At 44.7% G+C, this 24,194-nt stretch overlaps 1 protein-coding gene across 3 annotated transcripts in view; it reads right to left on the bottom strand.

Moving 5' to 3' along the window:
* Positions 1 to 24,194, bottom strand: part of LOC127438272 (inositol hexakisphosphate kinase 1-like) — a 119,533-nt gene that overhangs the window by 65,379 nt on the left and 29,960 nt on the right. Inside the window, exon 2 of one of the 3 annotated variants that reach the window (XM_051693750.1) lies at positions 7,834 to 8,071. The exons of the other annotated variants lie outside the window; for them this stretch is intronic. The gene's annotated coding sequence lies outside the window, so the exon portion shown is untranslated. The remainder of the gene's footprint in view (positions 1 to 7,833; positions 8,072 to 24,194) is intronic. 3 annotated transcript variants of the gene reach the window in all.

Raw genomic sequence — 24,194 nt, 5'->3', positions numbered from 1 at the left:
CTCAATTTTCTAAGTATTTACAGCTGCGCCACCTACTCTGCACTGTTTTTGGGAGTGGCATGCACCCCCCTAGTGCAGCAGATACTCTGGGAATGGTGATTACTGCTTTTGGAAAAGGTCATGAGGCATCAGTGTATTACTCCCTGCTAATTCAGAGTCTGGGGGACGGAGTTTTAAATTCCCTCAAAAGATTATGGGAGAAAGATTTAAATTTGTTTTTGGAGGAGGGAGTGTGGGCTAGGATTCTTAAAAACATAAAGTCTGCATCTAGAGATGTAAGGGTGCGCCTTATGCAATTTAAGATTCTACATAGATTTTATTGGACCCCTTCTAAATTGTATAGGCTTGGTCTTAAGGACACACCCACCTGCTGGCAATGCCATTCAGAAGATGGAGACACCACCCATGTTTTTTGGGGGTGTAGTAAGATACAGAAGTTATGGTTGAGGGTCCAGAATTTTATGGGCGATGTATTGGGTACTCGGATCTCCTTTTGCCCCAGGCTCTGTATTTTGGGTGACGGGGCAGTCATTGATGTAGGAGATAAGTACATGAAGAACTGGATCCTGGCCGGTGTTATGGTGGGCAGGCAGGTTATCCTTAGAGGATGGAAGTCAGATGGAGCCCCCTCGTTTCGTGAGTGGTGCAAGGAGATGGGCAGGGTGGCAGCTTTGGAAGAGTTGTCATATAGAAGGCTAGGCAACATGGATATGTTCATCAGGAGGTGGGGCAGCTATTTGGCCTTTTTGGAGGGCTCTCGGGGAGGGGCAGTGGAGGGAGACATGTTGATTTAAATGTGTATGTTGTACCCTTTTTTTTTTTAAATATACTTTTTAAAAATGTATTTCTAAATATTTTCTTCTGTTTTATTGTCTGATTTTGTGTCCTTGTCAATTGTATTTGACCACTGGGGTATCTGTTTGTGTTGGGTGGGGTGGTTAATGTTCGGGAGGAAGGGTTGTAAATAATATAATTCCAAATATTCTGTTATTTTTTGTATTTTAAAAAATACGATATTGTATTTTTGTACTCAAGCCACTGTAAGAACTTGGAAGTCTGCAGATGTTGTTAAACTTTGTATGACAAATTGCTTGCTATTTGTCTCATTCGTAAGTCACTTGGGATAAAAGCGTCCACTAAATGAATAAATGTAAATGTGACACTGTACCATGAAGAATTAATACGTAATTGTATTATTATTTTTAAATAACATTTACACACTATTTTAAATTAACATTTTTACATATTAGATTTTTTTATCATATAAAAACTTTAACATTGCATTTGTTTCACATCGCAGTAATGAGAATCAGATTTTTTCACATTATGGAAATTTGAGAATTTGGAGGCATTTTAATTGCCTTGAAATTGTGATTAAAGTAATGTCACAATGCAAAAACAAATCTTAATGGTCCAAAAAACAGGCTTAACTTTCTTTATGCAAAATATCATTTTTGGTTAAATGTTTTGTAAGATTCATCCAAGTCAAAGTGCATTGGTTCATGAAGTAAAATCACATTACTGTGAAAGTAAAGGACAACAGGGCTGCAGTGAGAAGTATGACAGGAGAATTCAACCACCATTTGCTCACACAGGACCCACGCATGTATGACTCGTGACGCCAGTAAAGTACCGCAAAGGGGGGAGTTGCCATGCCTAAACGCCTTAAAATCTCCATGCCATCACAGTATGAGTACAGCTCAGATGAAGATATCGCTGTATGTCTGAATCCCTCAGGAGCGGAGGATGGGTTTGACAGCACAAGTATTCTCAACAAAGTGCCCTAGTTAAATGAACATCATCGTTCACTAGACATGTGCCACACATGGTTCACATCACTTTGAGCTGCCCGCAGATGCTGATTCGCACATTATGTAAACACACTGATAAAAGGGAGATCGCCACCCAAAATAGAAATGCAAACACATCTGATATCAGTTTAGGGATAATTTAATCAGGGCAGGGAATGCATTGTCCAAACTTTGGCTCACAGAACTCAGGAACACAGGGGAATAAGCTCATGGGATGTTATTTTGGGTTACTATGTCCAAAACATTGTTTTTGTTGTGGAATCGTATGATGGAACAATGTGGACAATTTTAAGATGATGCCCATCAATGATACTAGTAAAAAGAAATTTAAACCAACATGAATATCACTAGGAAAACTGAGCTGCACCTGTTTACTTTCTTTGCTGCCAAAATGTACCAAGCAAGAGTAACAACCACTGAATAATTGGCTCAAGTTATTTTCCTTAAGTGTTGGATTATTTACAAGAAAATGCTGACAACTAGCAAAAATCAGCTTGTTGCATAAAAAAATAAATATATATATACACTACCGTTCAAAAGTTTTGAAACACTTGACTGAAATGTTTCTCATGATCTTAAAAATCTTTTGATCTGAAGGCATATGCTTAAATGTTTGAAATTAGTTTTGTAGACAAAAATATAATTGCGCCACCCTATTAATTTATTTCATTATAAAACTAAAATTTAATTAAAAAAAAAAAAGTTTTTTGAAATTGATGACTTAGACCAAATAATAAAGAAACGCAGCCAATAAGTGCCCAACATAGATGGGAACTCCTTCAATACTGTTTAAAAAGCATCCCAGGGTGATACCAATTCGATAAGTTGGTTGAGAAAATGTCAAGAGTACATGTCTGCAAATTCTAGGCAAAGGGTGACTACTTTGAAGATGCTAAAATATAACACATTTTGATTTATTTTGTATTTTGTTTAGTCACTACATAATTCCCATAGTTCCATTAATGTTATTCCATAGTTTTGATGACTTTACTCTTATTCTAAAATGTGAAGAAAAAAAAAATTATAATAAAGTGTTTCAAAACTTTTGACCGGTAGTGTATATATATATATATATATATATATATATATATATATATATATATATATATATTTTACATGCAAATCAATAACCGAACAATGGAATAAAACCACATTTATGTGAAATTTTAAAATTACTCCAGTTTTGTTTGAGTCCTTTTGCACTCTAGAAGCTGACAAAAAACTGATAAAGGCATTTTTGCTGTTTATTTTCCCAAAACAGAGCACTATTTAAGGTGATTTCTACACTATTATTTAACAGTGGAGCCTTAATGGTGAGTTTGCAGTCTGACTTGAGTGTGATGACATAAAAAGACTGGCTACCATAAAATAATACAATTACATACAGAACAACACGTCTTTCCAATTGTTGCATCGTCTTTGCTGGCTGCAAAAAAAACCTCAAAGACAAATATACAGTGCCACCACTGTAGAACGAATTACAAACAAATGACTCTCTTGAGCCGTTTTTTTTTTTTTTTTTTTTTTTTTTAAAGAATCACTTAAAAAGACTCACAAACTCAAATAATTATTTGTATGAATCGGTTAAAAAAATTAGTAACTTGCTGAATTGATCTTACTCACTGCATGATCTTACATACTTTAAGAATAATCAGTGTAAAATAATGCATGTAAACATGCTCAAAAATAAAACAAATAATGCGTTTACAGTTGATTAAAGGGGAGCTGGCTGTCGGGTGGGTGCATGAAAATGGAAAGTACATCTTGGGAGAGAATTTACATTTTTACACAATAACATGGGGGGTTTCAATGTCAAGCTTTGGCTGATCTGCCAAATGATATTTGGAAAGAGTTGGTGTTATAAACGTCCTGGTTACTTGCGTAACATCCGTTCCCTGATGGAGGGAACGAGACGTTGTGTCAATGTAGTGACACTAGGGGTCACTCTTGGGAGCCCGAGACACCTCTGGTCTTTGATAAAATGCCAATGAAAATTGGCGAGTGGTATTTGCATACCACTCCCCCGAACATACGGGTATAAAAGGAGCTGGTATGCAACCACTCATTCAGGTTTTATGCTGAGGAGCCGAGACAAGGTCCCGGCCATTTCAGCGGGTAGTTCAGCGTTGTGGCAGGAGGGACACAACGTCTCGTTCCCTCCATCAGGGAACGGAGTTTACGCAAGTAACCAGGATGTTCCCTATCTGTCACTCACTCGACGTTGTGTCAATGTAGTGACACTAGGGGTCCCTATACAAAACGCCACGACTGGCTGAACTGTGTTACGTGAACTGGCAGTGTGTGACGGGCAGACCACTGTGTGCCTCGTAGCCAGCGCACCAGGCCGACACGTAACCTCCCCCAACACTGTCGACTACCCAAAAGATAGAGATGGGCTAGCCCAGTCGTGGCCTCTTATCCCCTTTTTTTTCCCATTCCCCCAAAAAAAGGGGAATTAACCGACTGGGCCAACCAGGTCTAGTCGGGGGGGGGGGTGTCCCTCCCAAGGGGAGGACACCGTGGAGACCACACCCCGCTCAGAGGGGGGGGTCTAAGTGGAAATACATCACATGGTTTTGCCGAGATATGTCGGAAGTATGCCATGTGGAGAAGTCCCATGGTAGGTCCTACCCTATGGGGGAGGAGATACTACAAGCATGGAGACTGGGGCAGAGGGGCCTCTGCCCAAGGAAGACGCAGTTTGCCAACAGGGAAACAAATTAGCGGAAGATATACGTTGCATGGGGTTACCTACAGGGAACCACCACATGCGGAGCACCTACCCCAGTACAGGGCTTAGTTAGCACGTGTACTGGGCCGGCGAGTCTGCCACAGGGCTCGGAGGAAATCAACAAGGGAACACAGTTTGTGAACACTACTGGGAGTTAACGGCGCACGTCTTCAGCTCAGGGGAGGTGAAAGGCACTATGCGCAAGCGATACACCCGGCCGGCTGTCCCGAACTTACCTGCTTGTGCGTGCCACTACACGGGATGAAACTGGTTCAACCCGGAGGTTGTAGAACCTCACAAAGGTGTTGGGTGTTGCCCAGCCTGCTGCTCTGCAAATGTCTGTTAGAGAGGCGCCCCTGGTCAAGGCCCAGGAGGCCGTTACACCCCTGGCAGAATGGGCTCGTAGCCCTACAGGGGGCGGCACGTCCTGGGCGTGATATGCCAAAGTTATGGCGTCAATGAGCCAGTGGGCGATCCTCTGCTTGGAGACAGCGCTTCCTTTCCGCTGTCCACCAAAGCAGACAATGAGCTGTTCAGAGACTCTAAAGCTCTGCATGCTTTCCAAATAGATGCGTAAAGAGCGCAACGGACACAGCAATGTCAGGGCTGGGTCTGCCTCCTCCTGAGGCAGCGCTTGCAGGTTCACCACCTGGTCCCTAAAAGGGGTCATGGGAACCATGGGCACATAGCCCGGTCGGGGTCTCAGGATCACGTGAGAGTAGCCCAGACCAAACTCCAGGCATGTTTCGCTGACAGAAAATGCTTGCAGGTCTCCTACCCTCTTGATGGAAGTGAGCGCAGTCAGGAGGGCAGTCTTCAAGGAGTGCGCCTTAAGCTCAGCTGACTGCAAAGGCTCAAACGGGGCTCTCTGTAGACCCTGAAGAACTTCAGAGAGGTCCCATGAGGGAACGAGGCACGGTCTGAAGGGATTCAGCCTCCTGGCGCCTCTCAGGAACCTGATGATTAGGTTGTGCTTCTCTAAGGACTTACCGTCCATTGTGTCGTGGTGTGCCATTATAGCGGCTACATACACCTTCAAGGTGGAAGGGGACAGCCTCCCTTCCAACCTCTCCTGCAGGAAGGAAAGCACCGATCCGACTGCGCATCTCTGCGGGTCTTCGCGTCGGGAAGAACACCACTTCGCGAACAGACACCACTTAAAGGCATACAGGCGCCTTGTAAAGGGGGCCCTAGCCTGAGTGATCGTGTCTACCACCACAGGTCCCATCCAGGGGCCAGACATGGAGATTCCAGAGGTCTGGTCGTGGGTGCCAGATGGTGCCCCGTCCCTGAGAAAGAAGGTCCTTCCTCAGGGGAATTCGCCGGGGGGGGGGCTGTCGCGAGGAGCGTGAGTTCTGAGAACCACATCTGGGTGGGCCAGTAGGGTGCTACCAGGACGACCTGCTCCTTGTACTCCCTGACCTTGCACAGGGTCATATGCCCCAGGAGCCTCTGAAAGAGTTTCAGTGGAACCGCTGTTTTCTATTTGAATGCCTTCAAACAGGTCATCACCGGCTATGCACGCTCGTTTGTGAGGCGCGCCGTCAACGAGACTGAGTCCAACTCCAAACCGAGAAAAGAGATGCTCTGAACCGTGAGGAGCTTGCTCTTTTCCCAGTTGACCCGAAGCCCTAGTCGGCTGAGGTGCGAGAGCACCAGGTCCCTGTGTGCGCACAACACATCCCGAGAGTGAGCTAGGATTAGCCAATCGTCGAGATAGTTGAGGATGCGAATGCCCACTTCCCTTAGCGGGGCAAGGGCTGGCTCTGCGACCTTCGTGAAGACGCGAGGAGACAAGGACAGACCAAAAGGGAGGACCTTGTACTGATACGCCCAATCCTTGAATGCAAACCGCAGGAAGGGTCTGTGTCGAGGTAGAATCGAGACGTGGAAGTACGCGTCCTTCAGGTCTACCGCCGCAAACCAATCTTGATGCCGGACGCTCGCTAGAGTACGTCTTTGCGTTAGCATCTTGAACGGGAGTCTGTGTAAAGCCCGGTTCAGTACTTGCAGGTCCAAGATTGGCCGCAACCCACCGCCTTTTTTCGGTAAAACGAAGTAGGGGCTGTAAAAACCCTTCTTCATCTCGGCCGGAGGGACAATCTCGTCAGACGTACCGGTGGGTGGGGCCTCGCGGCCTACTTTTCCCAATACTTACCTCTTGTTTTATTCAGTATTTTTAAGTATACAGCCTAAATTGTAGACATGATGCAATTATGTGCTGACTTACATTTATTTTATTGTTCTTGGCAGATACAAATACTTTAACAGGTAGTTAATGGGCAGTTCACCCAAAATGAAATTTCTGTAATCATTACTCACCCTCAAGCCTGTATGACTTACTTTCTTCTGTGGAACTCAAAAGATGTTAGGCAGAATGTTAGTCTTAGTCAACATTCACTGTCACTGCATCTTTCTTTTTTTCCCCATTATAAAATTGAATGGTAACTGAAACTATTATTTCCTTTTGAATTCCATGGAAGAAAGAAATTCGTACAGGTAACCTAACCTTTTATTATATATTATAACCTAAAAATGTTTTTAACTGTGATAGCCCATGTGGGATACAGATTCATTAAAGGGTAGCATGAACTCAACGTCCCTGAAAATAATCATAATAATAATAAGATATGCAAATTTTCAGGATTTTCAATATTAGAATTTTATTTAGTAAAATAATTGATTAATTGTTTTTAAATGTTAATACTGCAAAAAAACAGAAGACTCCAAGTTCAATGTGTATTTAAAATGTATCCAGTATATTTTTCATGTATGTAGTGTCTCTTAAAACTGCATAAATGTTATGGATACTACTAATATGGTTAGTGTCTCTTTAAGAACATGCATTACGTAACACTGAACACACAGCACTGTAGTTCTGTACAGTTTTGTGGAGTTTTGGAGAGATGTAGGCAACTGTTTTATTTTGATACAATAAAGAAGATTTTGAAGATATTTCTTAATCTTATAAATAGTCTACGCATAAAGAACGTGCCAAAGTTTACAAGGTTTGTGGCATCGTGTCTTTTAGAGATAGAAACTTTGATTGAGGCAGATGGTTGTACGTAATTGAACTTAAATGATGCACACCGATGTTATACACACCCCACATAAGAAAATAAACATCATGTAAGAAAAAACATCACGAAAGAAAGTGAAGTGTGATTGGTTTAACATGTCATATGTCAATGGTTCTTGGCCAGAATAATATGATGAAAAATGCAGACGATTACAGAATTAGAGTTTTTGTCCAGTTGACAGAGCAGAAAAGGGATAGAAGAGAGTACTGACCTGTTCACTTCAAGAACTTGTGATGGGACGGATGATATGCCTCCTTTCAAACTAGCTCCGGACATGAATATAAGGGCTTTTCACACTTGAAAACGTTAATCCCAGGCAGAGCATGTGAGCGGTGATAACTCCACCTGAGCGGAGAGCGTCTTTTTTAAGATTCCACTCCGCTCGCTCAGGCCGCTCAGTGCCGCTCGCTCAACACAGAATGCGCTTTGTGATATGCTGGTTTGGGAATCTGCGAAATAAACAATAGGCCTGAGGTAATGTAGCTCAAACATTGTTATAGTGAAGTTGCAAACTTTATAGCCTAAATAAATGGAAAGTATAAAAAAAAGTTAAGAACGAGGAAATCAAAAGGGAGTGTGGCGAGACTGTGAGAGTTAGCAAATATTCCTTTTGGAATCGTATGCATCACATTGCCAGAGAGCACGAGGATGTGCTACGCAAACAGTGCAGCAAAAGGTGAGCAAGTAGGCTACACTACTATTTGATATTAAATTAATAGATAAGTATGGTATCTTGTTGTTTTGCCATCATGTCAGTGTCAACTGAATATGTAAGCTTGATAATACTGTATATTGGCAAAGCATATTTCCTTGAATCCTGTCAAACACACACAAAAAAAACTGCATCCAAATTAATAAACATATATGATCTTGCAGATCAGTCTGTCCTAATTTGCAGGCACAGCATTCTGCTTTAATGTCTTCATTGTACAATTGAGCATTTGATTAGTAAAGATTTCCACTCTCACATTGAGAATTTCATAGTGGAATTATCTTACTTAATCGACCACCTTTTGCTTTCGATTTCTGCTTCGGGATAAAGTGGCACATAACTGCTGGTCAGTTCAGTGCCGGTCCTACCCCATTTGGCACCCTAGGCGAGACCCCCAGTCACCCCCCAGTCACGTGCTAATTTATGTATACATTTTTACACAAAAAAGTACAAATTAATTTATAATTAAATACATCACAAATGAGTATAAACTGAATCAAGCAAAACATTAATAAAAACAACGTTGGGGGGCCTGGGTAGCTCAGCGAGTAAAGACGCAGACTACCACCCCTGGAGTCACGAGTTCAAATCCAGGACGTGCTGAGTGACTCCAGCCAGGTCTCCTAAGCAACCAAATTGGCCCGGTTGCTAGGGAGGGTAGAGTCACATGGGGTAACCTCCTCGTGGTCGTTATAATGTGGTTCGCTCTCGGTGGGGCACGTGGTGAGTTGTGTGGGTGGATGCCGCGGAGAATAGCGTGAAGCCTCCACACACGCTATGTCTCTGCGGTAACGTGCTCAACAAGCCATGTGATAAGATGCGCATATTGACGGTCTCAGACGTGGAGGCTCGAGAGTGAGCTAGGATTAGCCAGTCATTGAGATAGTTGAGGATGCGGATGCCCACTTCCCTTAGCGGGGCAAGGGTTGCCTCTGCGACTTTTGTGAAGACACGAAGCAACAGGGACAAACCGAAGGGGAGGACCTTGTACTGGTACACCCGGCCCTCAAAAGCAAACCGCAGGAAGGGCCTGTGTCAAGGTAAAACCGAGACGTGGAAGTACACATCCTTCAGGTCTACCGCCGCAAACCAACATTGACGCCGAACACTTGCTAAAATGTGTTTCTGCGTCAGCATCTTGAAGGGAGTCTGTGCAAGGCCCAGTTCAGTACTCTGACTATTGGCTGCAACCCACCGCCTTTCTTTGGTACGATGAAGTAGGGGCTGTAGAACCCCTTATTCATCTCGGCTGGAGGGACAGGCTCTATCGCTTCCTTCTGCAGAAGGGTCTCGATCTCTGCACGCAGGGCAACGGAGTTCTCACCCTTCACCAAGGTGAAGCGGATGCCGTTGAACCTGGGCGGACGCCTGGCGAACTGAATTGCAGAGCCAAGTCTGACGGTCTGGGTCAGCCACCGTGATGGGTTGGAGAGCGCAAGTCACGCCTCCAAACTCCGGGTGAGGGTGACTAAGGGGACAATCACGTCGGACATACCAGTGGATGGGGCCTCGCGGCGGGGCGGAGCCTGAGGCGCCACGTTGAGGGGGCTCGAGCCCCGAACCCATGGCCTTGCTGAGTCTGGGGACGTCAAAGCACTTACCTGGCTCCGGATACCCACCATAGGACCGGTCAGGGAGGGGGGAGGAGGGAATTCCTCCCCGTATTCTGACAAAACCGCCCAAAAACGTGGGTGTGTTTGTGCCACAGCTGGGCGCACCGGGGCAGGGGGCCCGCCTCCGGGGCACCATGCCTGTCGTAAAGGGGCGGTGTCCAGTGGTCATGATAACGACGGCTGTGAGCACCAGGTGTGTGACCCAGGAAATGAGGAAACCGTTCTTTTGTTGACAATGTGGCGAAATCAACAGAAAAGGCAACAAAAGATTCTCCTCCTGGCCCTCCACCGGGGGATGGAGTGGTCTGTTCACCACCTCCAGTGCAGCGTGTCTCCTCGTCCCTGGATTGCCTGTCTCAGGGGCACTTCGAAGCCTTCCTCGGGTTCCTGCCGGCGGGCCGTGAGACGGAGTGCGTTTGTTTCCTGCGGGTGGCTCCACGCCGGGGCCGGGCCGAGGGGGCGAACTACGGTGGAGCCGGTGTTGTTGCCGCAGGGGGACACCCTTGGCGACGAGCAGACGGGGTGTGGGATCTTGATCCGCACTGGGGCAGGATGTGCTGAATAGCCTCCGTCTGCTTCTTAACCGCCAAGAACTGCTGGGCAAAGTCCTTGACAGTGTCGCCGAATAGGCCAGCCTGGGAGATGGGGGCGTCAGGGAACCGTGCCTTGTCGGCCACCCTCATCTCGACCTCCCTCATCTCGACCAGGTTGAGCCAAAGGTGGCGTTCTTTTAGCGCCTTGGCTTGGTGGACCTGCAAGAGAGCCATGGAGTGCTGCTCTGCAAATGTCTGTTAGAGAGGCACCCCTGGCCAGGGCCCAGGAGGCCGCTAAACCCCTGGTAGAATGGGCTTGTAGCCCTACCAGGGGTGGCATGTCCTGGGCGTGATATGCCATAGCTATGGCGTCAATGAGCCAGTGGGCGATCCTCTGCTTGGAGACAGCGCTTCCTTTCTGCTGTGCACCAAAGCAGACAAAGAGCTGCTCAGAGATTCTAAAGCTCTGCGTGTGATCCAAATAGATGCGTAAAGCGCGCACCGGACACAGCAAAGATAGGGCTGGGTCTGCCTCCTCCTGAGGCAGCACTCGCAGGTTCACCACCTGATCCCTAAAAGGGGTCATGGGAACCTTTGGCACATAGCCCGGTCGGGGTCTCAGGATCAAGTGAGAGTAGCCCAGACCGAATTCCAGGCACGTTTCACTGACAGAGAATGCTAGCAGGTCTCCTACCCTCTTGATAGAAGTGAGTGTCTTAAGCTCAGCTGACTGCAAAGGCTCAAACAGGGCTCTCTGTAGACCTGTAGAGAGGTCCCATGAGGGAACCACGTCTGGGTGGGCCAGTAGGGTGCTACCAGGACGACCTGCTCCTCGTCCACCCTGAACTTGCACAGGGTCTGTGCAAGTAGGTTCACTGGGGGAAACGCATATTTGCGCAGGCCAGGGGGCCAGCTGTGTGCCAGCGTGTCTATGCCAAGGGGGGCCTCGGTCAGGGCGTACCAGAGCGGGCAGTGGGAGGATTCTTGGGAGGCGAACAGGTCCACCTGTGCCTGTCCAAATCGACTCCAAATCAGCTGGAACACCTGAGGGTGGAGTCTCCACTCTCCCCTGAGGGTAACCTGCCATGACAGCGCGTCCGCTGTAGTGTTGAGGTTGCCCGGGATGTGAGTGGCTCGCAACGACTTGAAGTGCTGCTGACTCCAGAGGAGGAGACGGTGGGTGAGTTGTGACATACAACGAGAGCGCACACCGCCTTGGCAGTTGACATATGCTACCGTTGCTGTGTTGTCTGTCCGAACTAAAACGTGCTTGCCCTGGATTAACGGCCGGAACCTCCACAGGGCGAGCAGAATTGCCAACAACTCGAGGCAGTTGATGTACCAATGCAGTCGCGGGCCCGTCCACAAGCCGGCGGCTGCGTGCCCATTGCAAACAGCGCCCCAGCCCGTTTTGGAGGCGTCTGTCGTGACCACAACGCGCCTGGAGACCAGTTCTAGGGGAACACCTGCCCGTAGAAATGAGAGGTCGGTCCAAGGGCTGAAAAGACGGTGACAGACCGGCGTGATGACCACGCGATGTGTCCCGCGGTGCCATGCCCATCTCGGGACTCGAGTCTGAAGCCAGTGCTGAAGCGGTCTCATATGCATCAACCCGAGTGGGGTGGCTACCGCTGAGGATGCCATATGCCCCAGGAGCCTCTGAAAAAGTTTCAGTGGAACTGCTGTTTTCTGTTTGAACACCTTCAAACTGGCCAGCACCGACTGGGCACACTCGTTCGTGAGGCGCGCTGTCAAAGAGACTGAGTCCAACTCCAAACCGAGGAAAGAGATGCTCTGAACTGGGAGGAGCTTGCTCTTTTCCCAGTTGACCCGAAGCCCTAGTCGGCTGAGGTGTGAGAGCACCAAGTCTCTGTGTGCGCACAACATGTCCCGAGAGTGAGCTAGGATTAGCCAGTCATCGAGATAGTTGAGAATGCGAATGCCCACTTCCCTTAACGGGTATGTGACCCAGGGAAGAAGGAAACCGCTCTTTTGCTGAACTGTTGGGTACCACAGCCACTTGGGCATGCAGCGAAATCAAACAAAAAGGCAACAAAAGATTCTCCACCCAGCCCTCCATCGGGGGATGGAGTGGTCTTCTTACCAGCTCCAGGTGAGTGGGTTTCTTCAACCCTGGGTCACCCATCTCAGGGGCGCTTTGACGACCTCCGTGGGTTCTTAGCGGCTGACTGTGAGACGGGTGGCGTCTGCTTCCTGCGGTGGGCTCAACGCCGGGGCCGGGCAGAAGGGGTGGGCTGCAGCGGAGCCAGTGCAGTCACTGCAGGGGGACGCCCTTGGCGACGAGCAGACGGGGTGCGGGATCTTGAACCGCACCGGGGCAGGATATGCCGGATAGCTTCTGTCTGCTGCTTCACCGTCAAGAACTGCTGGGCAAAGTCCTCGATGGTGTCGCTGAATAGGCCAGCCTGGGAAATGAAGGCAGCAAGGAAACTTGTCTTGTCGGCCTCACCCATCTCGACCAGGTTGAGCCAAAGGTGGCGCTCTTGGACCACTAATGTGGCCATCGTCCGCCCGAGAGACTGCACCGTGATCTTCGTCGCTCGGAGAGCGAGGTCAGTCGCCGAGCGCATTTCCTGCATCAGATCTGGGGTGGAACTATCCTTGTGCAGTTCTTTTAGCGCCTTGGCTTGGTGGACCCGCAAGAGAGTCATGGCGTGCAGGGCAGAGGCGGCTTGTCCAGCAGTGCTGTAGGCTTTAGCCGTCAGGGACGACGTGAACCTACAGGGCTTGGACGGGTGCTTTGGGCGTCCGCACCAGGTGGCGGCGCTCTACGGGCATAGGTGCACCGTGAGCACCTTATCCACCAGGGGAATCGCCGTATAGTCCCTGGCCGCCCCTTTATAAAGACGTTCCGTGTGTGCCGCTCTTTTAGAGAAATATACTCTTTTAGAGAATTAAACTCTTTCAGAAAATATACTCTCTTTTTTCTGCCGAAGCGCCCAGGGGCGTTCTCTGCAGTGCACCAGTGCAGAGGAGGGAGAAGCCGCTGAAATGTGCCGTCAGATCCAGCAGAGGTGAATGAACAGTAGAAATTCAGTGAGCATGACTGTTTGGCTCCGAAGAGAAAATCTGAATGAGTGGTTCCATACCAGCTCCTTTTATACCCGTATGTCCGGGGGAGTGGCATGCAAATACCACTAGCCAATTTTCATTGGCCTTTTACCAAAGACCAGAGGTGTCTCGGGCTCCCAAGTGTGACCCCTAGTGTCACTACATCGACACAATGTCGAGTGAGTGACAGATAGGGAACTTTAGTTATTTGTAATTTTTCTGTTATTTAAAGTGTCAAAATATCATGTGGTGCGACCGTCTGGCCATGACTGCTGTTTTGAAAACTTACTCTAAAAATTACTCTAAATCTATTAACATTTATTTTCTGCCCTATTTAGCATGATTTCCAAAGTGTTTTGTAGTCCTGTACAAAATTGCAATTACATCTGAGGAAACAGCTAGCAGAGATGAGAAAGCTAAAAAGGTTAATGGCAAGACAAAGAGTAGGTCTAAGTGAAAAATTCAAGCAAAGGGGGTGCTAGAAACTGTCAGCAGAGAGAAAGCAAGCTGTTATTGATTTTCTGTCCAGAGATTTAGCTGGGAAAAAAGACACCATCACCAAAAATAAACAGAAAATGCAAAGAAGAGTTCTAACAAAGCCCCTCACTGAGCTCCATGCACAGTATCAAACAGAGGTGGAACAGCATCTCTCCATGTCTTATAGACAATTTGCCAGAAGACAGCCTTTTTATATCACAGAGCTGAAGACCAGGGATAGAGATACATGTGCATGTGTGGTACATGAGAATGTCCGGCTATTGGTTAACAAACTCGCCAAGAGAGGGCTGTTGAAGACAACCAGCATCTCAGAGTTAGTGAGTATGATTGTGTGTGACCCTATAAACAAAGCATGCATGGATCATGTATGTCCGAAATGCTGCTTTGACGAAGTTGAATTTCCTGAGACAGACCGTACTGAGGTTTCCTGGGAACAATGGGAGCGGGTAACTTCAACCAACAGAGAGAAAACCTTTGCAAATTTTTTAAAACAAACATAAACAGGGACAATCCAAGACTTAAAAGAGCTGTTCAACAAAAAGCTAGAAGCTTTAGCCATACATCAATTCAACTGGATCCACCAAACAGAACAGTTTCGTGACCTAAAACAAAATCTAACTGAATCTAAAGCTGTTCTTCACATTGATTTTTCAGAAAACTATGCCTGCAAGATGAGTACAGAAATACAAGCTTATCATTTTGGAGGCAGCCAAAAGCAGGCCACAATACACACATCTGTCCTCTACACAGTCCATGGCACCAAATCGTATGCAACACTGTCAGACAGCCTCCGCCATGATGAGCGGGCAATGTGGGCACACCTGGAGCCCATACTGAAAGAGCTTCGGGCAACCTGCCCACAGATTACAGTTCTACATATAATCAGTGATGGACCCGTTACACAGTACAGGAACAAAGCAAACTTTTACCTCCTTAGTACTGTGCCTTTCCTTTCTGGGTTCAAGCAAGTTAACATGGAACTATTCAGAAAAGTCCCATGGAAAGGGTGCCCAGGATGGCATTGGTGGTGCCTTAAAGAGGGATGCAGATCTCTACGTTCAATGAGGAGGTGAGCTGCAGATTCCGCTGGACTTGTATGAGATGCTGGCCAAAAAATCAGGGTCAATTATTACTCACCATTGGGTAAGCGAAGAGAGCATTCAGGAGTATGATGAGCTGATTCCAGGCAAATTGACGGCTGTGAGGGGCACCTTAAAGATACACCAGATTTTGTCTTCACAAGCTGCACAAATTAGTCATAGGGAGGTGTCATGCTTCTGCAAGCATGCAGAAATGAAGATATGCCTATGTTACCAGCCAGTGAAAGTAGACCTGAGGGACACCATGTGCCACACTGAGGATCTCTCAAGCACTCCTGAGCCACCAAGGGAACAAGCTAGTCTTCAAGACTTGAGTGGCAAGTTTGTGATTGTAACCTATGATGAGCTTCCATATGTAGGCCAGGACCTTGAGGTTGTGCGAGAGGAAGTCCAGGTTAGCTCCATGCAGCAGTCGGGTGAAAAGAACTTATTCATGTGGCCACAAACTCCAGATGTAATTTTCTACTGTAAGAAAGATGTTATGCTGTCATCTCAGAACCTGAGCCAGCAACCTCACGCTACTCTAAGTTGAGCAGCCAAGATTGGGCAAAGTTCAGAAATAACTGGGGTTAAAGAAATGCCTGCAGTTAACACCACGTACCCCACTTTCATGTGGACATTCCAAATACCCATCAGCAACATGATGTTTGTCAAGTTAAATGAAATGTTTGTTCAAAACAAAGCCATGAATGTGTGCTGCACTTATAAATGTTTGTGATGAGATTTTTAGGAAAAAAAAAATGTTTATGAAATGTTTGTGTTCATGAAAATTCTGTGAAATTTTAATAAAATCTGGTTTAAATCTATTTTTTGTATGGAATTTATCGTTTATTGATCTCTTTAAATAGATTTTTAACTATATGAGGTCTTCATGTCATTTGGAGCGACCACTCATCATGTGGTGCGACCAATAATAGCAATAACTGCATTAAATTCAAAATAAAATATCTAATTTATGTGGCTGAAATATTAATCACTGATACAGTATGCTTAAGTGAATGGTATTTTTAAATATTTTTATGCGATTTACAGGAAAAATAAGTCTTAACTACATTTAAGAAGGTGATTGTGACATTGTAGAACAAAAATATGAGATCATTATTTATAAAAACTCACAACAAATGCAAATACTTTATTTCTAAACACTTTATATTACTGAGACCTTGTTAAAAATGTTAAGCATGTTAAGGAAAATTAATGAATTTTAAGATAAATCACGGTTGCACCACATGACATTTCTTTAGGCCACGGCCAATTCATCTAGATGAAAAAACACTAAAATCACTTAATTTAAAATTTTTATATGAATTTATGTGTACACATTCTTAATGTTTGAACAATTGCAATAGATATTCTTATTTTTTGTATTTTAAAATTGGCCTGTTGAAAATCCTTATACGTCATTGACCCACTTATCAAAGATTTTAAAAGAATTCAAGTATGAGTATAATTGTGAATAAACAACAAGCTTTGAGATGAATGGCAACTTGGAGATAGGCCTGTAATTGGTATATACAGTGGGATCGAGGTGCATTTTTTTAAGCAGAGGGTGCACAATTGCATGTTTAAAACTAGCTGGGACAACCCCACTTGCTAGAGAGCTGTAATTGCAGTCACATCAGAGCTCATCGTTTCAAAGACATCTTTGAAAAGACGAGCAGGCAGTATATCCATTTTACAAATTGAACACTTCATCTTAGAAACTAAATCAACAAGGTGGGCTGAAGAGACTGGGTGAAAGCAAGTTAGAGAGCTGAGTGGCTGGAATACCAGCAGTGAATAGAATTTTGCAGGCTGAATAGAGGCCTTAATTTCTTGGACTTTCTGAGTGAAAAATTTAAGAAACTTCTCACAGGTTTCAGTGGACACATCAGGACAGGCAACAGAAGCAGAGTGTAACACAGAGTCAATGGACTTAAACAGTACTTTGGGCCTATTTGCATTCTCTGAGATTAATTTAGCGAGGAAATTTGATTTAGCCATTTTTGGTTAAAAAATTAGATTTTTGGTAGTTATTTAAGCAAGTCCTTAAAATGTTATATGAAACCTGGAGTTTGTCTTTCTTCCACTTCCGCTCAGCCTTTGTGCACTCTTGTCTGAGAGTGCGGGTGTAGTCATTTAACCAAGGCTGGATGGCACCTTTGCCCTTAACTCTCCTGGCCTTAACAGAGCAACTAAATCTAAGGCAGAAGAACATGATTTATTAAAAACTTCAACCATCTCCTCAGTATCCAGACCAGTGAACAGAGAGTCTGAGAAATGGGCCTGGTAATAGCCTGTAAATTGACTAGCAGTAGAGGAATGAATGCCCTGAGAGTAATATGAGGACTGCGAGATAGTGGGTGGAGGACCTGAACTGACAGAATCAAATACAATTGAATAGTGGTCAGAAATACCAACATCATAAATCTTTAGATTGGTTACAGAAAAACCATAAGACAAAACCAAATCAATTGTGTGACCCAAGTTATAAGTTGGACCAGAGACAGTTTGAAAAAAATTAAAGGATTCTAAAAGGCATAAAAAATCTTTCACCAGAGGTTTGGATGGACAACAAAGGTGGATGTTAACATCACAGAGAATCAGCAGTCTATCACTACGAGATACTACGTCAGAGAGAAAATCAGAAAATTGACGGATGAAGTCCTTGTTAGCTTTTGGAGGTCTGTACACCAAAGCACATAGCACAGGACCCATGATGTCGATCTTTAATAATTGTACTTCAAAACTCGAGAACATGTCCGTTGGCAGAATTTTCAACAATGTTCATTCTTTTCCCTGGGTTAATAAGTAATCCTGGGTATTCATGATCCAATGTTTCACACTGTACATTAGTAAACCACGATCTTATTTGTATATTTGCGGTGTTAATAACAGCGACTGAACTAACACAGCTCGCAACAGACACGCAACCTGTCAGTGTAGCTGCTCATCTGTGTAAATGTTGGCAAGCAAATCAGCTCTGTTTGTCTTTCGTCATCTGAAATATGCCAAGAAAACATGGAATACTGTCTCTTTATCATGGCAGTTATCGCATTTGCCATCACTGTTTGACACTTTACTGTTTTCCTTCAGAAGGAGAATGAAAACAGCGACTGTACAAAGCACATGAATATTAAATGAGGTAAGTACTGAGGGTTTAGATGATTAGTTGTGTGTTGCTAAACAATTTTCTGAAACATTCTAACACTGCATCCTTTCACATACTATAGCTTTGGTACCGCAATGCGGGTAAAAAGCGGTGCTAACCCCCTTTCAAAATTACAAGTGTGAAACGTTGCTTTACCCAGGGTTAAAAGCAGGGTTTAGAACGATGATAACCCGGGGTTAAGTGCAGTGTGAAAAGACCTATAGTGTAGCAAGTCGGAGCAGTTTCAGAGCTGAGATTAACAAAACACAACATCATCAAGTCATGCAGTGCCACCTTTAAATCAACTGTGAAGCGCTACAGGAAAAAAAAGAGAAGAGGTACCAGTGTTCATCAGCCCCTTATTACTGAGTCCGACCAGGAGATAATTAGTAATGTACTCTTACACACCAATTGAGCTTGCAAGGAAAATATGGTTTGACAATTATTTGTTTTGCACAGAGGGTGAGAGAAGGAAACCGGGACCTATCAAATGTGCCTTTTGCTATCCAACACGACGAGGCATTGTTATGTGATAAACATAATCTAATATTGCTGTGCTTCTCAGCACACCCACTAGAGGGCCCACTTGATCATGCATCGTTGACTGAAGCGCTGGATGCAATGTTGGAAGATTCAAGAGAAGCTTGACTTCAACAGCTACAGGCCAGGTAGGGGCAAATGAAACCCCGATGTGCTCTCAGAGACCCATATATGTAATCACTTTGGAGTCAGAGTTCCTGCGGGTGCAACTTTAGTCAGGGCAAAATAATAAGCACATAATAAGCGGTTCGGGAGAAAGCCATAAAACCCACTGAAATAAAGCAGAGAGAATAGCGGTCTGACTGAACTCCATGCAGACACACTGGCCATTTGATTTCAGGAGCATGGTAGATTAGGCATCTATTCAAACATCATGGAAAATATGACACTGTGCAATGCACTGGCTTTCAACCACCATTCACGGATGAAGGCAAACATTAAGGCTGAAGGTTGTCAAGTGGACATGGGCTGAGGTTTGATCTTATGATAGCACTATCAGAGACCTTATGAAGCAGTTCTTTTGAATCTACAGTGCGAAACATACAGTGCAACTGGTGTAGCATGATTCTCGAACAAATTAATCTAATGAATAGGGATGTGCACTGGTTTGTTTCTTCAGATAAACACTTTTTATTGATTCATACAATTGACAAAGAAAAGCATAACATATATTCACAGAATCAACATTTAACCCCCACTATTACTCCCAATCCCCAACCCCACCCTGACACTCAACCAACATCCCTGTGGTCACACATGACTATACACAAAAAAAAAAACAAAAAAAAAAATAGAAAAAAATAATACATATATATATATATATATATATATATATATATATATATATATATATATATATATATATATATACACACACACACACACACACACATATATATACACACACACACACACACACACACACAGTATATAAATATAAAAAAATAAAAAAATGAAATATCACACACATTTAAAACTATACTTCTCTCTCCACTGCCCCTCCCCGAGAGCCCTCCAAGAAGGCCAAATAGCTGCCCCATTTCCTATCAAATGAATCTAAGTTCCCCACCCTGCTACATGACATTACCTCGAATGCCGCCACACTCCCCATCTCTGTGCACCACTCTTCAAATGAGGGCACTCCAGCCGACTTCCATCCCCTTAGAACTGGCTAGAACCCAATTTTTTAAGTGTTTATACCCTATATTAATGACCGCCCCATCGCCTAAAATACAGAGTCTGGGGCAAAATGAAATTTGAGTGCCCAATACGTAACACATAAAACTCTGAACCTTCAACCAAAATTCTTGGATCTTAACACACCACCAAAAAACATGGGTTGTGTCCCCATATTCTGATTGGCATCGCCAGCAGGTGGGTGTGTCTTTCAGACCAAGCCTATACAATCTAGAGGGGGTCCAATAGAATCGATGTTAAATCTTAAATTGCATAAGACGCACCCTTGCATCTCTAGATGTTGAAGCGGAATGATCCGCCCCTCCGGCTCGTCATCGTCGCCCCGCCTCTTAGGGCCGCCCTTCAGCCAGGCTCACGACGGGAGTTGGGCGGGAGAGCGAGAAGAGGTGCATAATTAATAAGCCTCGTTTAGTCAGCGGTAAATGAAGCACACCTGATGGGGATAATACTTCATCACCGCTGTCTTTAAAACGCAGAGCGCACCTCTTCTCGGGGAGCCGGCTTCAAATCTCCACGTGTGCACACACTGGAATCCTCGCACAACCAGGACCAGAGTTGGGAGGGTTCAGAGCTGGAAGAGATGGTGTGCTGCCAGACCCGTTCCTCGGACCCCCGGACGCGTTAATGAGTCGCCGGGGGTGAACTGCTCATGTTGCCGCCGACAGGCTAGATGCCGGGCCGCCTTCCCCTCACGCTTGCAACAGGCCTGGGAAGACAGGCCGCCAGTGAAGCCGCCGCCCCTCGCGCCGTGGACTTTGGAGGGGAGCGTGAGCAGCCAACTGGACTATCCTATGGACACTACCCCACCCTTTCATGGAGCCCCATTCACTGCGAGGATGCCAGATTCCCCCTTTATTATGAACACTATTCCCCCTTGGACATTTTATTACCCCTTTTGGACATTTTACGTTTATTTTTTTTTATTTTTTATTTTTTATTTTTATTTTATTTATTATTAACTATTTTTATTGATTCCATGCAGCAAATCAAATAGACAGAAAATGCAGGATGAAATCACAACTTTTCCCCCCGAACATTAACCCCCCCCCATCCCCACCCGACACAAACGAGCACCCCAGTGGTCAAAAGCCAACTGACAAGGACACACATATAGAAAATAAAACAGCAGAACATTTTTAGAAACATAAAAAAAAAAAAAAAACAAAAAAAAAAAAAACACTAGTCTCTCTCCACTGCCCCTCCCCAAGAGCCTTCCAAAAAGGCTAAATAGGGCGCATCAGTTGACTTCCATCCCCTGAGAATTATCTGTCTGCCAATCATCACGTTGGTTATGGCCCAGGTTTTTATATATTTATCATTTATATTCAGGACCGCCCCATCACCCAAAATACACAGTCTGGGGCAAAACGAAAATTGAGTGTCCACTACATCACACACAAAGCTCTGAACCCTCAACCAAAACTCCTGGATCCCAACACATCCCCAAAAAACATGGGTTGTGTCCCCGTCTTCTGATTGGCATAGCCAGCAGGTGGGAGTGTCTTTAAGACCAAGCCTATACAATCTAGAGGGGGTCCAATAAAATCTATGCAAAATCTTAAATTGCATCAGACACACTCTTGCATCTCTAGATGCAGACTTGCCGTTTTTTAGGATCCTAGCCCACACCCCCTCCCCCAATGTCAAGTTTAGATCTTTCTCCCATAAGCTTTTGAGAGAATTAAATGTTCCCCCAGACGCTGAATTAGCAGGGAGTAATACACTGATGCCTCATGACCCTTCCCAAAGGCAGCAATCACCACTCCCAGAGTATCCGCCGCTTTAGGGGGGTGTGTGCCACTCCCAGAAACAGTCCAGAGTAGGTGGCGAAGCTGTAAATACTTATAAAACTGAGATCTGGGAATGTCAAAATGTTGAACCAAATTTTCAAAAGGTCTCAATACTCCGCCCTCATATAGGTCATTGAGTGCATTAACCCCCCTCACAATCCAATCTGACCAACAGAAAGAGGACTTATTAATACATAGTTTAGGGTTCAGCCATATGCTCGAGGCTACGTTTTAAATAAATATTCAAATTAAACACTCTGGAAACTTTTGTCCATATCGAGTGCAAATGCAAAATAACGGGGTGCGACTTAACCTCTCCAGCTAGTTTGATAGAAAGGCTTTACAGTGGCGAGATAGGGGCAAGAACTTCCTTTTCAATACAAAACCAGGGAAGGGCTCTCTCAGGTGGAAGTGACCAATGAGCCAAATGTCTAAGACCAAATGCATAATAATAAAACAAAATCTTGGGTAGGCCTAACCCACCATTGTCAATCGGCCTATGTAACTTATTGAAATTTAACATGGGACGCTTACCATTCCAAATAAAGGACTTCGCTATGCTATCAAATTGCTTGAAATAAGAGAGGGGGACATCTACAGGGAGAGACTATAGCAGGTAGTTGAATTTTGGAATACAATTCATTTTAATAACATTAACCTTCCCAATCATCGATAAATGTAATGAAGCCCACCTGTCCATTTCATTCGAAAACCTCTTTATTAAGGGATCAAAATTAACTCTGACTAAATCAGACAAATTTGCTGGGAATAAAATTCCCAAATACTTAATTCCCTGTTTGGGCCACTGGAAGGCGCCCGGCTGAAAAGCCGTTAACGGACAGTACGCTGTCAAAGCCAAAGCTTCGGATTTAGACCAATTGACTTTTTATCCTGAGAACTTGGAAAAGGAATTAATAATTCTGTGGAGGCAAGGCATAGATCAAGTAGGGTCGGAGACGAATAATAAAATATCATCTGCGTAAAGCAAAAGCTTATGCGCCACGCCTCCCGCAATAACCCCTGGAAAATCATCCTCCTTTCTTATCGCGGCTGCTAATGGTTCCAGGGCAAGACAGAACAATAAGAGGGAAAGAGGGCAACCCTGCCGGGTGCCTCTATCCAGAGTAAAAAAATCTGAAATTAGTCCATTTGTTTGTACTGCCGCTACAGGGTGTCTATAAAGTAGCTTAATCCAATCAATAAAAGTACTCCCGAACCCATACATTTCTAAAATCTTAAAAAGATAATCCCATTCTACCATATCAAACGCCTTTTAGGCATCAAGTGAGATGGCAGCGACCGGAGTCTGATCATTCGCTACTGACCACATGATACTGATGAGACACCTAATGTTATCAGAAGAGCTATGGCCTCGAATAAACCCCACCTGATCTATATGTATAAGTGATGTCATAACTTTACTTAATCGATTAGTCAGAATTTTTGACAACATTTTTACATCTAACTGAATCAGGGAAATTAGACGGTAACTTTTACACTCGCTTGGATCTTTGTCCTTTTTAAGAATCAGACTGATCCGGGCTTGTGTCATGGTTGGCAGAAGCTTTCCATTCTTTAATGATTCCATATAAACTTCTAACAAAAGTGGAGCCAGTTCTGTAGCATAAGATTTGAAAAACTCAGCAGCAAAGCCATCAGGCCCCGGAGCCTTGCCTCTAGGCAGGGCCTTAATTACCTAATCAAGCTCCTCCAAGGTTATCTCAGAATAATGAGAACTCCTTTGCTCAATCATCAGTTTAGGAAGATCTAATGGTTCCACAAAGTTCCTAATATCCTCATCAGTAGACAAAGAAGTGGAACTATAAAGATCAAAGTAGAATTGTTTAAAAGCATTATTAAAATCAATGGCCAAGGTAAATATTTCACCACCAGCAGATTTCACAGAGGGAATGGCAGAAAAAGACTCTCTCTGCTTTATATATCTAGCCAAAAGTTTTCCTGCTTTGTCCCCCGACTCAAAGTATGACTGTCTTGCCCTGAATAACCAAAACTCCACTTTCCGTGACAAAATAGTATTACATCTATATTTCAATCGGGTCAATTCTCTGAGGCCATCAGATGACATGGCGCTTCAGCTCTGCCTCAGCACTTTTAATATTTCCTTCCAACTCCACAAGTTCTTGTCCTTTGGATTTTTTGGTGAATGAGGCATAATCTATGATCAGACCCCTAAGAACCGCCTTAAGTGCCTCCCAAGCCACGCCCACAGAGGATACTGAGGACCAGTTGGTCTCCATATAATCATTGATTTCAGTCTTTAACATTTGTTGGAAACCAGGATTTTGCAAAAGGGACACATTAAGGCACCAACTATATGATTTATTTTTCTCTGTATATGGCAACACCTCTAAACTCACCAGGGCATG

This window comes from Myxocyprinus asiaticus, chromosome 49 (assembly GCF_019703515.2).
Source record: "Myxocyprinus asiaticus isolate MX2 ecotype Aquarium Trade chromosome 49, UBuf_Myxa_2, whole genome shotgun sequence".
Classification (NCBI taxonomy): Eukaryota; Metazoa; Chordata; class Actinopteri; order Cypriniformes; family Catostomidae; genus Myxocyprinus; species Myxocyprinus asiaticus.
The sequence above is the reverse complement of the archived record's forward strand: the minus strand, read 5'-3'. Positions and strand labels throughout refer to the sequence as shown.